The following is an 18433-nucleotide window of genomic DNA, read 5'->3' on the forward strand; positions in this document are numbered from 1 at the left end:
GGTGCCTCCTTCCAAAGTCCAGTGCCTTCGACGAAGAGCGGTGTTTGCCTTCGTTATCTTAATTTCTGTGTGAGGCATGCCGCACTAACACCGTCTGCACTGACCGAGGAAGAAACCAATCTGATTAGGAACATGCTGTGGGGATCTAGAATGTTTCGCATCTGCTGAGAAACCGTCCGCCCTTTCCCACCGGCGACTAACAACAGACAAGAAAACCCGTAAGTAAGTTTTGTTCCACCGACGTGGCACCGGGTGAGTGTACGGTTTAACTTTAGAGGGGCTTGCATGAGGTTCGGCCGCTTAAGAGAGCGGATGAGGGATTCCTGGCCTCTCAGCGCCCAGGGAACGCGACTCCGGAGAACGCCGCCGGGGCTGCGGGGCCTGGCCGGCCTCCCGTCGGCCGCGGGACACCGGCGGTGCCGGGGCACGCCAGCGCCCTTTCGACACGCCGAGGTTCGGGCAGCGGCCCTGCCGCGACTGGCGGAGGGACCGGGCGTCCCGCGGCCTGGCGACGGCGCGGCCCTGCCCTCGGCCGGCCCCGGGGGCTCGGCGGTGCCCACACGCGGCCCCTCGGAGCCGCCGCGTCGCAGGTTTGGGGCCGGGGGACGGCGCACCCCGAGAGCAACGGCGGCCAAGGGGTCCCGCCCGGCCGCCCCGGCGGCCAGCAGCGGGGGCCGCCCGCCCGTCGGACAGTGCCGGCCGGCGGAGGCGGGCTGGGGGCAGCGCCGGGGCCTCCCTCGCGGGAGACGGGACGGGGCGGGAAACAGCCGGGGGGCGAGGCGGCCGGTGCGGCCCCGCCGCCGTGACTCAGCGGCGCGGAGCACCGGGCTGTAACCGGTATTTCCTGCTCCCCCGCCCGCCGACGCCTGCGAGAGGCAACGAGCGAGGGAGCGGGTGCGTGCTAACGTGCGAGGCCGTCCCTGAGCCGGGGGGCTGAGAGGCGGGGGCGGCCGCGGGCGGGGTCCCGCCGCCCCTCCGCTCCGCTCCGCTCCGCTCCCCTCCCCGTCGACCCACCTGGGGGCGAGGCCGGCACCTGCCGCGGCAGCTCGCCCCGCCTCCCCCGCGCCCCGGCAGGAAATCGCCTGGCTCGGCAGGAGCGGCCGCAGCGGACCCGCACCCGGGCTCCGGCTCGGATTCGGCGCCGCCGTCGCAGCCCTCCCTGGTGTGCCGGGTCGAGGGCAGGGTAGGGAGCGCGCTGCCAGCGCCGGGCCCCCTCCCGGGACCGCTGCTCCTGCTGCCGGGGCTGCCTCCGCGAGAAGGCGAGTATCCCCGCGGGGAGCGGCCCGGGCTGCCGCCGGCTCCGCGCCCCCCCCCCCCCCCCCCCCCCCGTCCCGGGCAGGTGCGGCGCTCCGCCGCCCCCTGCTGCCGCCTCCGCTGGCTTCCTCTCGCCCCCCGGGCGCGCTTTGCCGCCTTTGCGCGCGGGGTCCCCCCGCCCCGGGGACCGGCCCTTCCCTAACGGGGCTCGGCGTCCCCTCAGCTCTCCGCGGCGCTGCGCGGGCGGCGGGAGCGGGGCCGCCGGGGCGGCGGGGTTTTTGTTTACCCGGGTCCTCGTGCCCTGGGGCGGGGCGGGCCCCCCCGGCAGCCCCCCCTTCCCGCCCTTCCCCCGCGGCGGGGGCTCGCGCTGCCTTTGTTACACGCGCGGGACTCCCGAGCTCTTTGTGCTGGCGCATCCAGCCGCGGTCCGGGCCGTGCCTAACCGGGGCGGGGCAGGGGCAGTCGCCGGGGAGCTGCGAAGAGCGAGGAGCGGGCAGGCCCGGGAGCCGCGCGGCCCCGCTGCCCCCCGCCCCCAGCCGCGTCCTTCCCGCGGTTGGCACGCGCGCGCCCTCCTCGCGCCGGGGCCTCCCACCCGCCTCGCGGGCTGGTTCTCTGGGAACGTCCCTGAGGCGCCGGCACCGCTTCGCTGGCGGCCGCCCGTCCCGCACGGCTGCAGGCTCCCGGGCGACCCGCTCCCCGGCTTCGGGTCTGTGAGCCGGCGTTGAGCCCGGCAGCGGGGGCGGCGTGGGGCAGCTCTCGGCCCCGCAGCTGTGCCGCTCCGGAGGGCGGCCCTGTCGCAGCCCCTGGGGGTGGCCCCCAAGGCGGGATGTTTTGAAACGCGCTGAGGTGACTGGCCGTCTGGGCTGCTCAGCAGAGTTTTACGGTGAAGGACTGTGACTCAGCTGCGGTTCAGGGGAAAGCGGAGAAAGACAAACACGTACTGCGACTGATAAAATATTGCTTCTTTCGTTTCCGAAGCGTTGGTAGCCGAAGGATCCATCTGTAAGCTCTGCCAGGCAGTGTGGCCCTGCTCAGGACCCAGAAGGTCTGCGTGGGAAGGACCAGGTACTGGGCAGCACGGGAAGTTTGCTTGTGTGAGCCGATACTCGCTGACAGGTCCTCAGGCTGCGTGAGGAGACTTTGACAGGCTCTGCAGGTCGTCAGCAGGTGTGTGCCGCTGGGACATCGTCAGTGAGCTTTGCACTTGGTCTAACCTGGTGCTTCTGAGGGCTTTTGTCAGGCTTCTGAGGAAGCTTTCTGCATGCGTTTGACTTTTAGGTGAGTTTACTGTTACCATTGCTTCCAGGCTGTTATATGCAAACATCTTCTGATGCCCTAAACATTGCATTCAAGTAGCGGTAGCGACTCCTCTGCCCTTTGCAAAAGGAAGCCGCTGTGGACTGGAGAAACTGCGTCTACCTTCAGCTGCGTTCTGCGTTGCCCTGTGTGGCAGAACCGATAACTGGTGCCGTGCTTGGTGCCACTGTGCCAGGGTTCTGTGAGACGAAGGATGAGTACTGGGAATTGCGCAGTGGAATTGGGATGATCCCAATACTTTGCATAAACTGTAATCTCAACAGAGCTCTTCAGAATGAAGCATCAAAGTAATTAAGTGTCTGATACTTTTTTGATTGCTTAATCCTTTCCTGGTTCAGTGTCTTCTAAGGACAACCAGGAAATCTTTCTTGGTGATTAATGTTTAGGCACTGACATGGGTCACAAAATGGGATGTGTTTTACCTTGGTAAAACCTAGATGCTGGAAAGCATCAGAAAATTCCTGGATCATGGTAATCCTCAACTGGGGAATGGCATAATACTTCAGGACTGCTTCAAAGCTGCATTTAACTTAAAGCAAATTTAGATGATAGCGTTTGTGTATGTGTTTTAAGTTACCAACATCATCTGCCTCCAGAACTTCCTTGTAGGGTAAAGGAAATCTCTTGTTATAAGACTGTTCTCTTTTAATTGCTGAAATAACCGTATTTATGTTCTCAAGAATGGTGTAACTTTTTTGTCATGCCTTGGCTGCATCAGTTTTATCTTATTGTAGTAATCCTGGAACGAGTCATTCTAATAACAAGGGAAAGAAAGCACTGACGTGGTGTAAGAGCTACAGTTTGTTGAGATTAGAGATTTTCAAGTCTGGTTTCTTTTCAAAAAGGTGTGAAAATACTCATTGCTGGGAAAAAGAGTTTATTAAATCTGACAGTTGCTCCTTGACATCAGCTGCGTAAGGCATGTGAATCTCAAATTGTGTTGAATTGCTGCAAACTTTTAGAAGAATCCTCAAAAAATGAGACAGTAGATTTGTGAAACAAACATGGCAATAAGGATACAGGGCGTGTATTTGTAGGCCTGTGTTCTGACACACGGATCTTGCCACAGTAAAGAATGTTTGCAAATGGTGAGTTGCCTACACAGATTGCAGCACCGAAGTGGATATGGCTGGTTGTGCCAGTGTATGTCATCCTTCACTGTTAAAGGCTTGGTTTCACTTCCGTGACCAAGTACTCTGACGTTGCTTGGGAATCCCCAGAGAAGTACTCAGGTGTAATTTCTACAGATTTCTCTCCCAGATGCTTTTGTTGAAATTAAGCTATTCAGTCACGAGGTGCTTTCCTCAATTATCTGAACCTGTTGTCTGCCTCGGAAAGAATAGCACTGTGTTAGATCGTTCTGTCTGCTCCTTTGTAAAGTGTGCTTGCTTCTTGTCCCCAGAGTCTCCGGAGCCTTCGGTTGCCCTTAAATGGCCTTTTGCCAGTACTATGGTTATCTGGGTCCCACTTCAGAAAGTAAATTTATTTTTTTTTCCCCTCCTTGAATAGATAAATTGGCACTTAGAACTTCCTGCAATATTATATAGGTATTTATATATATTTTTTACCAAACAAAGCCTGCATTTGACAGTAGAGGGATGAGGTTATTTTTTACTGAAATATTACATAATTAACACGGGTACTGACTCCAGCATGGGAATTAAACATCTTCATGCCACAGTGAAGTCTACTCCAGGTCATTTCACAACTTAAATTCTTAATGTTTGGGTGGGGTTCTGGTTGTTTTGTGATTGTTGTTTTTTGTTTACTTTTAAATCAGGTGATTGCTTTTTTAAAATTCATGTTGCTAGGGAATAGTGTAGATCTCTGTTTCAAATGAGAATGCAAATAGTGGCAACTCCTTTCTATTCAACATTGGATGACTGTTGCAGTTGCGACTTAGTCAGGATGTTTATGATCCAAGCCTAGTAATGACTCAGTGAGCTGTGGAAGCTGTGGTCTGGTATCTCGCATGGCATCTAGCCTAGTGTGTATTCATCAGCTGCAGCCTTTGTTTTTAGGAAACATGAGCTACCCAAGTCTTCCTGAATTTAGGTCAGCATTCTCATTGTCTACGTGAGTGTTGGAACCTCAGATAACCATGGTTCCTAATCTAGGAAGAAAATGGAACTCATTAGTGCTGTATTTTCACATGTAACATATGAAAATGACAGACAAAAATACTGTGTGATGCAATAGTAGAGCCACTAAGAAGTGTGCAAGCAAAATTATAAATCCCCTTTTGTTCTAATTTTTCCCAGTGCCTGCTCCCTTTCCATGCTGTTGTCTTTGTTTTTGTTGTGCACAAGCAATCCAGAACTGCTTTTGAGAAATTTCTTTTTACTTCTTCAAGATATGCAGATCATCTCAGATGTGGTCTGTATACATGTGAAATGTCAGATTTAGGGTGTCTAGTTAGGTATATTTTCATTAAGCTAGGCATGAGTTCAGATATTTTGGACCACTTTGGATTTTTCCTCTGATTTGCGCAATAATACCTCTCCCAAAAGCATTTTGTTGTCATTACTCCGTCATACCAAACTAATTTTTTAACGTGAGCCTGCATTGTATTGATAAACTGAGTCTGAACTCAACAATATTCAACTTCGTCTAAACCAAGGTTTCACATATTTGTTCAAGCTATTTGTTATTTGCTTTGCCTCGTTAGTCTTTTTTGTTGTTGTTGTTATAAGAGACAGCATGGAAAACACATAAATCACTGAACCCACGTCACCGTTAACAGCAAGGTTGTCTGTAGTCCTGCTTGCTCTCTGTAACATCTGCTTCCTCATCTAGCTCTGCTTAATAGCCAGCAGATTTGACTGCTGGTGTCTCTAGCCTCCTTAGCATAACTTTATATAAGCTGATTCTGAGAATCTCCAGGAACATATGGACTGCTCGGGCAAGGGACCAGCTCTCAGGAGGGGCCAAAAGCAACTGCCATCCATGAAGCTGTGTGAAAGAAGTTTCCAGGTCCTCGTCTACTCTTTCCATGAAACCATTCCCCCCCCCCCATGCCTCTGATCTGGTCCATGGTGCTCCTTTGCCTCAAGATTGTTTCAGCATACTTGGGCTTTACATATGCGTTGATGGTTTTCCAAGCTATTTCTTAGCTGTATGGTCCAAACAAAACACATGCACATTCTGGAAGTTAAGAATTCTCTGTCGTAGTTATCCTTGTCACGCAAGAAAAGGCACGTAGGAAGAGACCTTTGTTTCTTCGTTCTCATCATGAGAAAATTCTTTGGTCTGTAGGTGTCACAGAGATCTTTGTGAGACAAGAAAGAAGAGAATTTTGTCTCTTTCCGAAGATGTAAGCTAATTTGTGGCTGTGTTGGGCAATGGTTGTCTCCTTTGTAGTTGCCTCTGAAGTGACTGAAGATGTGATCATGCTTCTGTCATAAGTTTTTACATGAAGTGTGCTCTGCATCTAATTAAGGGAGTATAAATCTGTTCTCATCTGTCAAGGATTAGAGCAAAAGGAAGCTTTTGCTTGATCTCATAAATGTTTCTTTAATGCAGAAAAGAGCTTCTGTCGTTCTTTCCCTGTTCCCTGAAACATGTCTTACTTTCCAAACCATCCGGTTCAATTGAGTTTACAATTTTTACTGCGGGAATGAAAACAAGCAAACTTCAGAACTGCTTTTGCAAAAGTCATGTGTATAATTTGAGCCAGGTTGAAATCACTGCCCCAAGACAGAAACTTGCTTTCTCCCCGCTCAGTTTCAGCTAAGAAAGCATAGATAAGAGCAGAGGACTTTGGAACAGATAAAGAAAAGCTGGCAGTTTTCATGGAGTCCTCTTTCCATATAGCCAGTGTAGCTTGGTAAGGCTGTGACAAGTGCTCCAAGCTGTCTGGTACATTGCCACAGTGCATTGTATCAGTTTGATAGAAATGAATGTTACTAGATTTTCTTTGTTTTGTAAACTGATTAGTAATGAATGTGAGAGATCCCCAGGGAGAAGGCTAGCAGAGAATGCCGTATAGTGAATAAGCAAAGAATCTTTTTAGCTGAACTATGACACGGTTTCTTGCTGTTATCTTTTTGAATGTGGCTGAGGAACATGAGTTCCTGAAGTTGACACAAATACTTTTCTTAACAGCTTAATGCTAAGGTTATGTTTGTTCACTTGTGTGTTCCCAGTTGGGAGAATTGTGCTGTGTTCTTTCCAATAAAACTTTGTGTTCGTTCTTCCTGAAAAAATACAAAGCCAGAAGAAGGGGAGCAGGTGATAACTCACCAACAGGAAACAATGGGTGAAGGTATGTTTTAGACCTTTTGTTTGCTCTGCAAAAGCCATCCTTCACTAACAATGGATGTACTAGCAGCTTTGAATTTCTGTTTTCAAATAAAGTTGAAGGAAGTTGATAAACTGTGAGTCAGTGTTACTCCCTACTCCCTCTAGATATCCGGAGATTTCATGAACCATTTAGCCAAAAGCAGTATTTGGGAGTAACTTGTGCTTATTGTGTGAGCTTGGCTTCTCTGTGTACAACGCTAGTTGTGGAGCAGCTATTCTAATCAGAATTAATTGGTTTTGCCCAAAGAGGTGGAAGATGGACCAGAGCGGCACTAAATGTTTTTTAGACTTTGCACAGGACTCTGGCTTTGAAAAGCATTTTGGGAAGTTTTTGTAAGAACTGTTTCTGAGATCTGTAAGGGGAAAATTTAGGATTGAAATAAGTGTTAAGAGGGGGACAGAAAGAAGTACCAAAACTTCATAGGAGAAATTGTAGTAATACCGATGTTGCTAACAAAACTGACTTGGAGGAAAGGCTGGATTTTCATCAAAATGTTTCTGTGTTTAAGTAGAATTGAATATTGACATGGACTACTGCAGTCAGAAGGTTCTTAAAAACAGGAGTAGTCAAAAGATTGTCCACTTCTTATATTGTCTTCTAGTCAGTACTGCCTTGGCAATATGGCTGCCAAAGCTATCAGAAGTCAGGAGGCTGCAGGCTTAATGACGTTAGCTGTGCTTGCAGACTTCTGGTAGTACCTCGTTTTCCTAAGCTTCTTAATACTTTGTATACAGATGTTTGAAGTTCTAGTTAAGGCCTGGAGAAGTAATTCTTTGCTTAATTTCATTTCTGTGTTTTTAATATATTAACGTTCTTCATACACCACAAATTATCAGACTGCGTATTCCTTACATATCAGCATGCAACTAGGTAGGTGAAAACTAAATTTTTCCCTCGAGCAGTTGTTTGTAGTGGTACTCCCCGAACCTAAAAAAGGCTTAATTTTATTTTGTTCTTCTAAAATCAGTCCTACAGATTAGTAGTAACTTGAGAGAGTTCATTGTGTGCATGTGTTAACATAACCTACAAATCTGGCTAAATATTAAATGCCAAGTATGGGAAACACAGGATTTTAAGTAATATAGGATCTGACAGTGGTTATACAAAACTTGTTAAGAGCGGAATATTTTACAGTAGAAGTAATGAAAACTTGTGGTTTTCATCTTAGCGGTTTCTAAATAAGTAGCATGCAATATGGAGTCACCCCAACAGAAATATAGACATGCCTAATAGTACTAAGGAATAACTAAACTGCACAGTTTATGGAGGGAGTTGTAGCTGAAGTCTTTAGTCTTCCTGTCCCATCTGTTCTTTTTGCATTTTTTTACTGTATTACTGCATAAATACATAATAGTTATATAATATACAATTATATATAAAATATTAGTATCTTTTTTATTATCTGAATAGCATTACAACAACAATTCCTTAGTTAGTCTTTTGTGGTCAAGTACGTCTCTCTTAATGCTGCAGTTTGACAATGCTGTAGCATTTCCAAACTGTCACTGTTACTTCAACATGTACATCTGTCTCCGCCTTTGTAGGTAGTACCCGAGGTCTTTGGCACGCACAGTTACTTACCTCGTGGCTAGAATGATTTTGACACGGAAAGTGTCTTCTGGCACCGTGTGAGGCATATTTGAATGACTAGTAGGTATCATAATGGGAGTCTTCAGCTTTGTTAATTCAATACAAGTCATGTGAGGAAGAGTTTCTCCATGCCTTTTCTGAACAGATCAGATAAATCCCTTGCAACACTTCCAATGTACAGAGCTCTCTGGTGCCAAGAAGAAAAGTTGAAGAGAAATCTGGTTTTGTCTGTCACAGCATCTAAAGCAGTCTGAAGTTTCCTGTGCAGATCTCTCTTATTCCCTGGATGGATTTGACAGTGAAGTTACCTAGTGCTCCATTAGTACTTGAAAGATTATAGACAGCAGAGATTTAGCAAAGGATTAGTCAGTTGGAGCGTGTGCATTATCTGGCCAGGCTTAGAACTGTGATTGTCTCTTCAGTCATTTTCATTAGTGTCTTATTCAAAGATCGAATTATGTAACAGTGACGTTTCTGGGGAATCTGGTGGGAGTTTTTCTTTGGTTTCTCTCTGCTACTAACTCTTGAAGCCTGGGAGAGGGGACAAAGCATTATTCTTATGCATCAAACTCACAGCATGTTTTGAAAAGCAGCAGTTCAGATAAGTGAAGAGGCATGACTTCAGTTGCAGCATCTGCGTTTGGATGATAACTTAGCGTGGTGGAACTCTTGAGAGAGGCAGGATGCGGTACAAGAAATACATAACTATTTTAGAAGCAGCGATAGGTATTACTCCCCTTAACAAGAGAGAGCTGCTTCCTGAGGGTAGACATGCAAATCTGTGGCAACATCCAGGGTAAGTGTTAAAAAGCAACTGGTGAGTGACTATGGGGAAACCTGTGCTCACCTTGAGTCACGGGATTTTAAAACTTATTGCCAGAAACGAGGAGAGTCATTCATAAAACAGGTAAAATTTTTTTGTACCTTTCAAATGGTGTATCTTCTGCAGTTGTAGTTAAACTTTGTGGTTTCTGTGCACTTCTTGTCCTTGGCTAGTAAATAGGAGGTGGTGTTATTTCTAAATCAGGAGTTTGCTGAAGAGCAGAAGAGATGAACAGGTGTATACTCATCAGAATGAAAATTAAATGATTGTTTTCTGTTCATTGCTTACTACGAAGCTGATGTATGTTTGCGTTCCCCCCTCCCCTCCATTTAAAAATGTACATATTTTAGTTTTATCCATGAGAGAACTAGCAGCTTCTAGAATTGGAAAAGAAAAACACTCTTCTTTGTTTATGCAGTTTTCCTTCTCTGCTAGGAAGCAAGAGTTCATCATACTTAGAAATACCGTTTCCCTGAAGAGAAGTTGTAGTTGTTAAAAGAGAAGTCAATGAAGGCTATTAATGTCAAAATGCGAAATACTGAGTATTCTGGTTTTGTTAAAAGTAACTCAGAGTGCTTTCTTGTACCACACAACTTGAATATTAGGCTTCAGAAAATTGTTTCTGTTCATAACTGTTTCCCTCATAAACTTATGGTGTGTGTGAAAGGGGATTGTTGTTGTCTCCCACCTTCCCCTATACAAGTAGCATCAGTGGATGGGTGTCTTCACAGACCTTCTCATCTCTCCTGTTTTTGTTAGATGTTAGAATGCTGTCACCTGTTTCAGACATTGCAGAGGAGTGCAAAATGTGCTAGGCGTTTGTTCGAGAGCAATTAATATATTTGTACTGGTTTGGAATAGTTTGTGTAAGCAAGACTTCAAAGAAAAGCTTGGGAGTAAAACTGTGACTGTTTGGCTGTAACTGCATTCAGATTTATCCTGTAATTTTTTCACAAGAGCACTTCCTCTAATGGTGGTAGCAACAGTAAAAGCAATTAAAATACATACCATACGATTTTTTTTTTCTTTAGTTGCATCACCAAACCCACAAAAACTAGTCTAGAAAATATACTGATGCCAACAGTTTCCAGCCTCTTCTCAACAGAAGTATTCTTCAAGTTGGTCCTGAGTTTCTGGTGTTGTGTTAATCTGTGCTTGTAGGGCTTTTTGTTAAAGATCCGCACATTTAAAGAGGTTTTTAGTACAATGTGTTTGGACACAGGACAGTGGAGTGTCCTAGACTGTGACTTCCTTTCATTGTTTCATCTAAGTTATCTACATGCCAGTCTCTTTGAATTTTGTGTCCACTCTTTACATGTTGATAAAATGGTATGTGATTGCTGTTGATACGTTGAGGAGCTGCACTGGAAGGTAACGGTACATTCTTGCTGAAATCCTTCTTGTTTTCAAGTAGGTTGGTTTGGCCGGAGTCACAGCTTGAAACAAGCCATCTAAAAATGAAACTTGCTAACTTTAGCATCCATTATTTTTTGCTTTGTGACTAGGACTACTTGGCTTTCATCTACGGAGTGTTAGTCAGTGTCAAAGTGCAAAAGACACTACCCTGCTAATATTTGTTTTTATTTCCAGCATTCTTAATCTGGCATCGCCCTGCTTTCAGGGAGAGGTTTAGTTGATGCGATTGTTGCACATGCCTGGAATTCCAAACTGGTTAAGATGTATTTGGATTTGCCCTTCCAACAGTTTCACAAAAGCAGAAAAGCTGTTGTCATTGGACTGTAATAGGGATCCTTTTTATGTTTTCATTAAAACTTCCAGCAAACTGAAGGCTGGTAACCAGCAACTGCAGCAAAGTGAACTGTGAGTTGAAGAAAAAAGTGCTGTTCTTTTTGTAGTTACAGACTGCTTATTCTATACAACTGAAATAAGCAAATCAGTAACTCACTTTGCTAACATTAGCTTATCACTCAGCTTCTAGAGGTACCCTGTCACGTTCATATAAAAAAGGTGTTCTAAAAGGGAGGGGGGGGGACCACACACACAAACCCAGGATGACAGTTTCCAAAACCTAATACTGAATGTAGGATAGAGGTACTCATCTGTCGTCTCCTCAGTGCACAAATTCAGATGCATGCTTAGCTCAAATGCTTCCTTTATTTCTCGTAATCATCTCCTAAAATAAAAAATAACATTAGAATGTGACGCCAGCTCCAGTGCCATCACTTGGAATTTGTGAAAATCCGATTAAAAATCCAGACTAAGGCAGAAAAGAAAGCAGGAAAGGCAAATATATTATTTTGCTAAGGCATTCATATACATTTCCACATCAAAGGCATTCTAAAGTATGTTTTTCTACCTCCATTTTTGCTTGGAGTAGTGATGTGATTTCTGTGACGGATTGAGTTTTATAACTCCTGGCATCTTCACGCAGAAGCAAAATGATCACAGCAGTGGTAGTTTGGGTTTAGCTTGCTTGTGTAACTTTTCTTCAGCCTCCAGAGTAGTATTCTGTCTACACCCTGGAACAACAAAGCTGATGCTTGTTCATAATGCACAGCATAGCTCCTTGCTGCTCTTCAGTGATCATAGACACTCATATTAAGCATCCTTTTGTTCTATGACTTCAGAAATCATGCCTTTATCTAGAACAGTAGTTTATTACTTTTAGAAAGGTGCTTTTGTGCAGGAAGAATCAGCAGAGAGGGAAGAGGACCTTCTAGTTTCACAAGGTGATGTCTGGCAGTGCTTGCATTTCTGAAGTTTTTAAGAAGTTCATCTGAGACCAGTGTATTTTTAAAGTATCTTGGAAGTTTGAAGTTTGCTTTTTTGGACCTGGCACCTCATTATGATTGTGCTCAGGAAAAAGCAGGTGCCAGGACACATCAACAAAATGCAGGGTAGAAGTGTAGATAATTGGGGAAGTTCTGCAGAATTCTTTCAAGTGTCTCTTTCTTATGGCTCTCCTGCTATGTAGAAATGACTAATGGAGTATTAACCAGAACAACAACAATGAAAAAATAGCATATACACTGAAGAGCAAAATAAAAAATCCCAAAACCATAACAAGTATGGATAAGACACCCTTCTAGGAAAGTCTGGCTATATCCTTCTTTGAAAATGGAACTCTTTGGAAAGGTGCTTTTTAGAGGAATTAAGATTATCAAGAAGTACGTTGGTTTGCTTTTAAAAACAAAACAAATCCCAGCCAACAAACCCTAACCACTGGCTTCTGTTTCTATTTCTGTAAAAGTTTCCTCCTTCATCTTGGTTAAACCTTTCATTTTCTGTTTTCCAACAGTGGATAATCAAGGGCTAGGACAAAGGGTGGGGAGAGGAGGAGCCCTCTGACAGGGATGCTGAATGGAAGCTAGCATACTGCTTGTGCGGAAGACGGGTAGCTGAGGCCTGTTTAACAGGGGAAGGAGTCAAAAGTGACATTGGGAATTGTTTCTTTTCTATCATTTGGCAACTGGAGTTGTTAAGTTACCAATTAAAATCACTGGAACGCATGTATCTGATTGTTCTCCCTGAGGTTATGCTCAAGATACAGTGCTCTTACTAGCTTAACTTTGTACAATCTTGCACAAACTAAGGTATCAGACTAAAAACAAAAAGCCCAAATGCCTTCTGCAGAGGACCGATGCAACAAAGCGAATATAAGCACGCTTCCTGTCTGTACCCTGTTTAGTTTGCAAAAACGCCTTGTTGCCTTGTGTGCAGGCTTGTGTGGATGCCTGGTGAGGGACAGTGCTTGAACTGAAGTTTGCAGTGTTGCTACAAGCGTAAATATTGCCGAGTATCTCCTTTATTCAAGCCTGTTTCCACGTGATTGCCAGGGAAGCTAAAGCATGCCAAACTAACAGAGAAATATATTTTGTATCCTCTTTACCTCTAGGACTTCAGTGTCTCAGCCTTCACGGTCACTCCTTGTGATTATAGGTGACTTAATGTTAACTTGCAACTTTGTATTTTCAGGGAGCAAACTACTGCCCTGCCATGTCCTTGTGAGTGGGACTGGGAGCACAGCTGTACATCAAGCCCAAAACATCTCGTGGCGAGCAGGCAGAGACACTCAAAAATTGTCATTCCTCTCAAGGTACTAGTCAAGTTGCAACAGTTAGAGCTGCCAGTCAGTTCAAAATGATGGATTCTTGTCATGTGCTAGCTATAATGTTCATTCTTTTAGCTGTGTTTTTAAAAGGTTTTAAGCAACTGTACTTTATACAGTAATACGTTGAAATCAGAACTAGTTCTTTTGGATTCTGGAAGCAACTTGGAATGAGCACACGCGCATTTGCTGAAAGCTTGATGATGTACAACAGGCCTCTAGAAGAGGAGAGACTTCTGCAGTGAAGTCAATATTCTGCTAAAGTTATGCAAATAACAATGCACAGGCCTGTACTAGTTCATCTGTTAGCTAAACATTGGTAAAGAATGGATTTAATTGATGTTGATGTCTTCAGCAAATATAAATATTTAGCATGGGTTTGGGGATAAATAAATTACTTTAAGCAGGGAGGGTAATATTAATAGGAATTGCTTAGTGACTCAGTAGAGTCCTGGGAAACAGAATAGCCACACGCAGGGAGAGTTATTTTGCTGCATATTTTCTTACAGTACATCATTAAGGTAAATATAATCCTTTTGGCATCTTAACCTTGTTTTGAAACCTTTTCTAAAGTGCTTCCAGGGAGAATATAAAATGCATCCTTAGTTTTATGTGTGGATAAAACATGCTTGGCTTGTTTTTTCAAGTCGTTAACAGATGACAGTTTTAAGAGAGCAAGGGGTTTTTATGCTGGTATGTCACAAAACTATAATTGACTTATCTTTCATTCCTGAGAGATGAATAACTATTGCTGCTTTAGTAATTTACTTGAAAGTGTGGGTATCAGTTATCCTGTCTTCCTAATTTGTGGTATACTTAACCAAAGCTACTCATCTCTTAGTTTAATGTTCAGAGAGTGAGGGGAGAGTATGCTAGTTATTAAGGCTCTAAAGACATGATAGAAAAGAAAAAAAAAAGTGGACATTATATAAAGTAACAAGCAAGGAGTGCTCACTTAGGGCACTGTGGGAGGGGGGAGGAGGAATGTGATACAAGAATATCAGTGGAGCGTATCTACATAGGAATGTCCCAGCTTAGGTCTCAAGCAGACTCTAGCATTTTCCTCAAAATAAAAAACTTTCAGGAATATTGTATGGCATACAAAACTTACACCAGGGAGTGCATACAAACCTTACACCAGGGAGTGTGGATACCTGCAAGTCCAGCTCTTAGCAAAAGAAAGAAACTCCAGAACCATGTATCCCCTAGAGAGAGATGCCTCAGAAGCTGCATCCAGCCTCTGAGATGGGTTCTTCCCAGTGGGCTTCCGGGAGTTGCGGAATCGGCAAGTGAAAGGCTGGGGTGGCTGTGTCCATCTGCTTTCTGCCTGATGATTGTTCTCACTATTCTCCATTGGACTCTTACCAGCTCATTTCAGTCCTTCCTGAAGAGCAGCACCCACAAGTGAGCATAGTACCCTAGGCTGGGACTTTGCTGTTGCTGAATAAGGTTGCAGAACTGCTTTATTTCTTAATGAGCTCATCAGCAGGAGGTTTGCCAGTATAAATAGCATGGGGAGAGGCAGAGCTTTGAAGCATAGTTTTAGGGCTGTACAGGACTAACTTGGCTGAAGAACTGCTGTCTGGAGCTTTGTTTTTTAAATTAACTTCTGTATCAGAAAAAAATTAACTTAGTTTTGTGTCTGTTATGTCTTGTGCACATTCTGCATATCCTTTTGCTTGTTTTGAATAAGTATAATGATCTGCATGAGAATGGGATCTCTGTTTTCTTCACTGTGTTGTCTTAATTAATTTAAGCTGTAAGAGTTGATTACCATGGTAAAGTTTTTCATGTTGTGGGGCTTGACTTCTAGTGAGGAAAAGCAGATAAATTGCTAAAAGCAGAGGACAGTTTCACAGGCCTGCAAGGAGTAAAGAAACCTGTGATGTGTGAGATCTAGTAGAACTGATGATTAACATTTTTCAAAAAGAGAAAAATATACTGCATTACTGTATTTAACACTGTTAATATCTCTAGAGCTGTTCCTTGTTGTTCAGCATATAACAGTGTTTGTCACAGTAAATTTTTTTCATTTTTGTGAGCTTGAGTTTGTAGTTGGCTTAGAACAGTGCTGCTTCTTGCTTTAAATCATTATATACATGTTTTAAATTTTGTTGATTTGGAGCATCTAGGTAAATCTGTATGTCTAGGTTTAAAAAAAAAAAACACAAAACAACCCACAAAAAGAACAAAAACAAAACAAAAGAACACCTTACCATGAGAAGCTCAAAATAGGTGGTCAAGTGAGCTGCAGAGGATTTTGTACTCTTAATTACCCCAGATAAAGAATGTATGAAGGATGGTATGCTGTTTACGTTGGGCTCTGTGTATCTTCCAGGGAGATCTGTGTTTTCTAACATAACAGCTGTAGAATTGCTGCTTTGAGACCTGGGAAGTATGTATAGCTGTGCATCCTAACACTAGATCAGGGACAGCCAGTGTACCGGACCCTGCAAGCTGCATGCCACAATCTTTATGCTGCATAATCACAAGCTGTACTTTGGAAGTGGAGACTGGGGCAGGGTAATGAACATGTCACTCTGCTATAAGCTGGCACCTAAGTCATGCAGTAATCCAGGAATGAAAGGCTAATTCATGTGGAAAGGGACTTCAGGAGGTTTCTAGCCCAACCTCTTGCCCAGAATAGGGTCAGCTGTGAGATTGAAACAGGTTGCTTAGGGCTTTACCCAGTTGGGGTTTGAACACCTCTAAGGACAGAGGTGGTACAATCTCTCTGTGCCCTGGGTCCATGGCTTGGCTGCCCTCGTGAGGAGAAACTTGTCTTCCTATATCCATCTGAATCTCTCTTACTTGAACTTTTGCCCGTTGTCTCCTGTCCTCCTGCCACACCACCACTGTGGCTGCATCTCCTCAATCTCCTCCCATCAGCACCAATGGGCTGCTGTTAGGTGTCCCAAAGCCATCCTTCCTTCAGGCTGCACAAGCCCAGCTGCCACAGCCTCCTCTTGCCAGGCCAGTGCTTCAGCCCCCACCATCTTGGTGGCCCACCACTGGATTCACTTCTACACGTGGTAACAAATGCCAAGATGGTATTCATGGCTTCTCTTCTCCAGTCCCCTCAAGACAGAGATTAAGATAACTATGCCATACGTGTGACAACCTCAGTGTGGAGCTGTGTGTTTGTAGCTCCTGAGCAGTTTGAGAGTCAGAGGTCAGCTACCTGCACATCCTCTAATCCTGAAGGTTGAATCTGTTAGGGCCCAGCTTACTATATAAAGAAGCGGACATAATTGGATTTATGAATCATTTAAGTAGGACTGGGCTGACTTGATTTGTGTGATTTTGCAGGCTGATGACAAACAGCAGTCTAAAGAGGTTGCCTGGAAGGGAAGGGGGGCAAAGGCTATTTGGCAGCATGGTATTTTAAGAAACTTCTGCAGTGCCTTTCATCAGAGGATCATGAACACTTGCTGAAAAACAAAAGCAAAACTCATTTCTCTGTTCAGACAGTTCAACAACTGGACTAGCAGCCTACATTCCCAATATCTTTTGCTGAAATCAGTTCTAAGTGCTCTAAGGAGGCTGCCTGTTTTCCATGCTGTTTAGCAGCACTACTAGCTGTTGAACTTTAATATTTAAAAAAAGACAAAGAACTTTCAACATTAAAAAAAAAAAAAGAGCTGATTGTCAGAGGTGTCAGAGGGGCCAGTTAGAAGGCTTAATGGTGGTGAGGAGGCAGAGAGAACCTGAATCACAGCGTGGTAGCCAAACTTGGTTGCTGCAAGGAAGTTGCTGAATAGCTTTACTTGGTTGGCAGGAGTAGCTGTGAGATGCAGCTGCTTGTTTTAAATTTACATCCTGTAGCGTAGTGTTAATGGGTGTTCCCTCTGCTGATGCTGGAAGCAGCACAACTGCTTCATTCACAGTAGCATTAGGTAATTTATGGAATACATCCTAGGTTTTGCATGACTCAAGCTGCAGCAAATGATCTCTCTAAATTAGTGCTACACAGACCCTAGATTCAAGCTGATTGTAGGCAAACAATGTTTGTCTTGATTACCTAAACCGAAAATCTTAATGGGAAGTGTGGCAACGAGGAGTTATTTGCATGTTTCTCATAGACTGAATACCAATTAATTTTTACCATGGTAGTTAATTTTAAAATCTCCACACACCTACATAACATTTAATGAAATCCCCTGCACATGATACGCTTTGTACAGTTGAAGCACATGCAGACTAGCTGGTCCTAAACACTGCAGAGGACAGAGCTGCACACTTGTAGCCCAGTTTGTGTAACTGTGGCATGGTGCTTGTACCCAGGACTGACTACAGCTGTATCTGCACCTCTGGTTTCAAATGTAAACGTTGAGTGAAAAGTGCACGCGACTGTGTCTCCAAACACTCTGAAGTGCGCAGAGACCTGCATAGACAGAACAGACCATTTTTCTGGGTCTCCTGCCCACCTTCTGCTTCTGCTGCTGTCCCAGGTCAGTTTTGATGAGTTTGTAGGTGTCCTGTGTAGTCACTCGTGATCCACAGTGCAGGGCCTTGTGGCGTTTCAGAGAAGCTGAGTCGGGAGAAGTTATGTCTCATTATACACTTAAAGATGTTTTTCTTCAAGCTGCAGTTTAAGGGTTTGGTTTTGTTTTCCTTTGGTTTACAAGGGAAGAGAATGGGGATGCTGTCCTCCCGTGGGATAGCTGTCAGGTGAATTAGGTGCTTTGAGTACCTGTTCTCCCTTTTTCTGCCCCAGGACGCAGGAACTTGCGGTGCCAAAGGAGTTCCTGCAGCTCTTGTCACTGGTTGCACTGCTATCTTGTATCCTTCCATTTTTGGTTTAAGTTGCATCATCCTCCCCTTGTAAGGCCTACCTGTATATCCACCTTAGGGAGGATAGCTTGGTCAAAGTACCCACGAAGGCCTGAAAATGTGGTCTCTGCGGTTGAGTTGTGGGGCAAGTAACTTGTAAACTGTGATTACATTGATAGTTCCATCAGTCTGTGCCATCAGTATGGGCATCTGGGCACAGGGCCAAGCTCGAGCATGAGTGTGAGCACTAGAGGTCACTTACCGCTCACATTTGCAGGCTGGTATGAGATTATTTATCTGCCCA

The 18433-nt window shown here is 44.8% G+C and overlaps 1 protein-coding gene across 9 annotated transcripts in view; it reads left to right on the top strand.

The window, feature by feature from the left end:
* The window catches only part of TJP2 (tight junction protein 2), a 67382-nt gene continuing 48949 nt past the window's right edge, over positions 1 to 18433 (top strand). The window contains exons 1-2 of one of the 9 annotated variants that reach the window (XM_075447232.1): positions 1 to 222; positions 2233 to 2319. The gene's annotated coding sequence lies outside the window, so the exon portion shown is untranslated. The other 8 variants (XM_075447234.1, XM_075447236.1, XM_075447240.1 and 5 more) reach the window with 8 other exon arrangements.

The sequence above is a fragment of the Opisthocomus hoazin genome, chromosome Z (genome assembly GCF_030867145.1).
Source record: "Opisthocomus hoazin isolate bOpiHoa1 chromosome Z, bOpiHoa1.hap1, whole genome shotgun sequence".
Classification (NCBI taxonomy): domain Eukaryota; kingdom Metazoa; phylum Chordata; class Aves; order Opisthocomiformes; family Opisthocomidae; genus Opisthocomus; species Opisthocomus hoazin.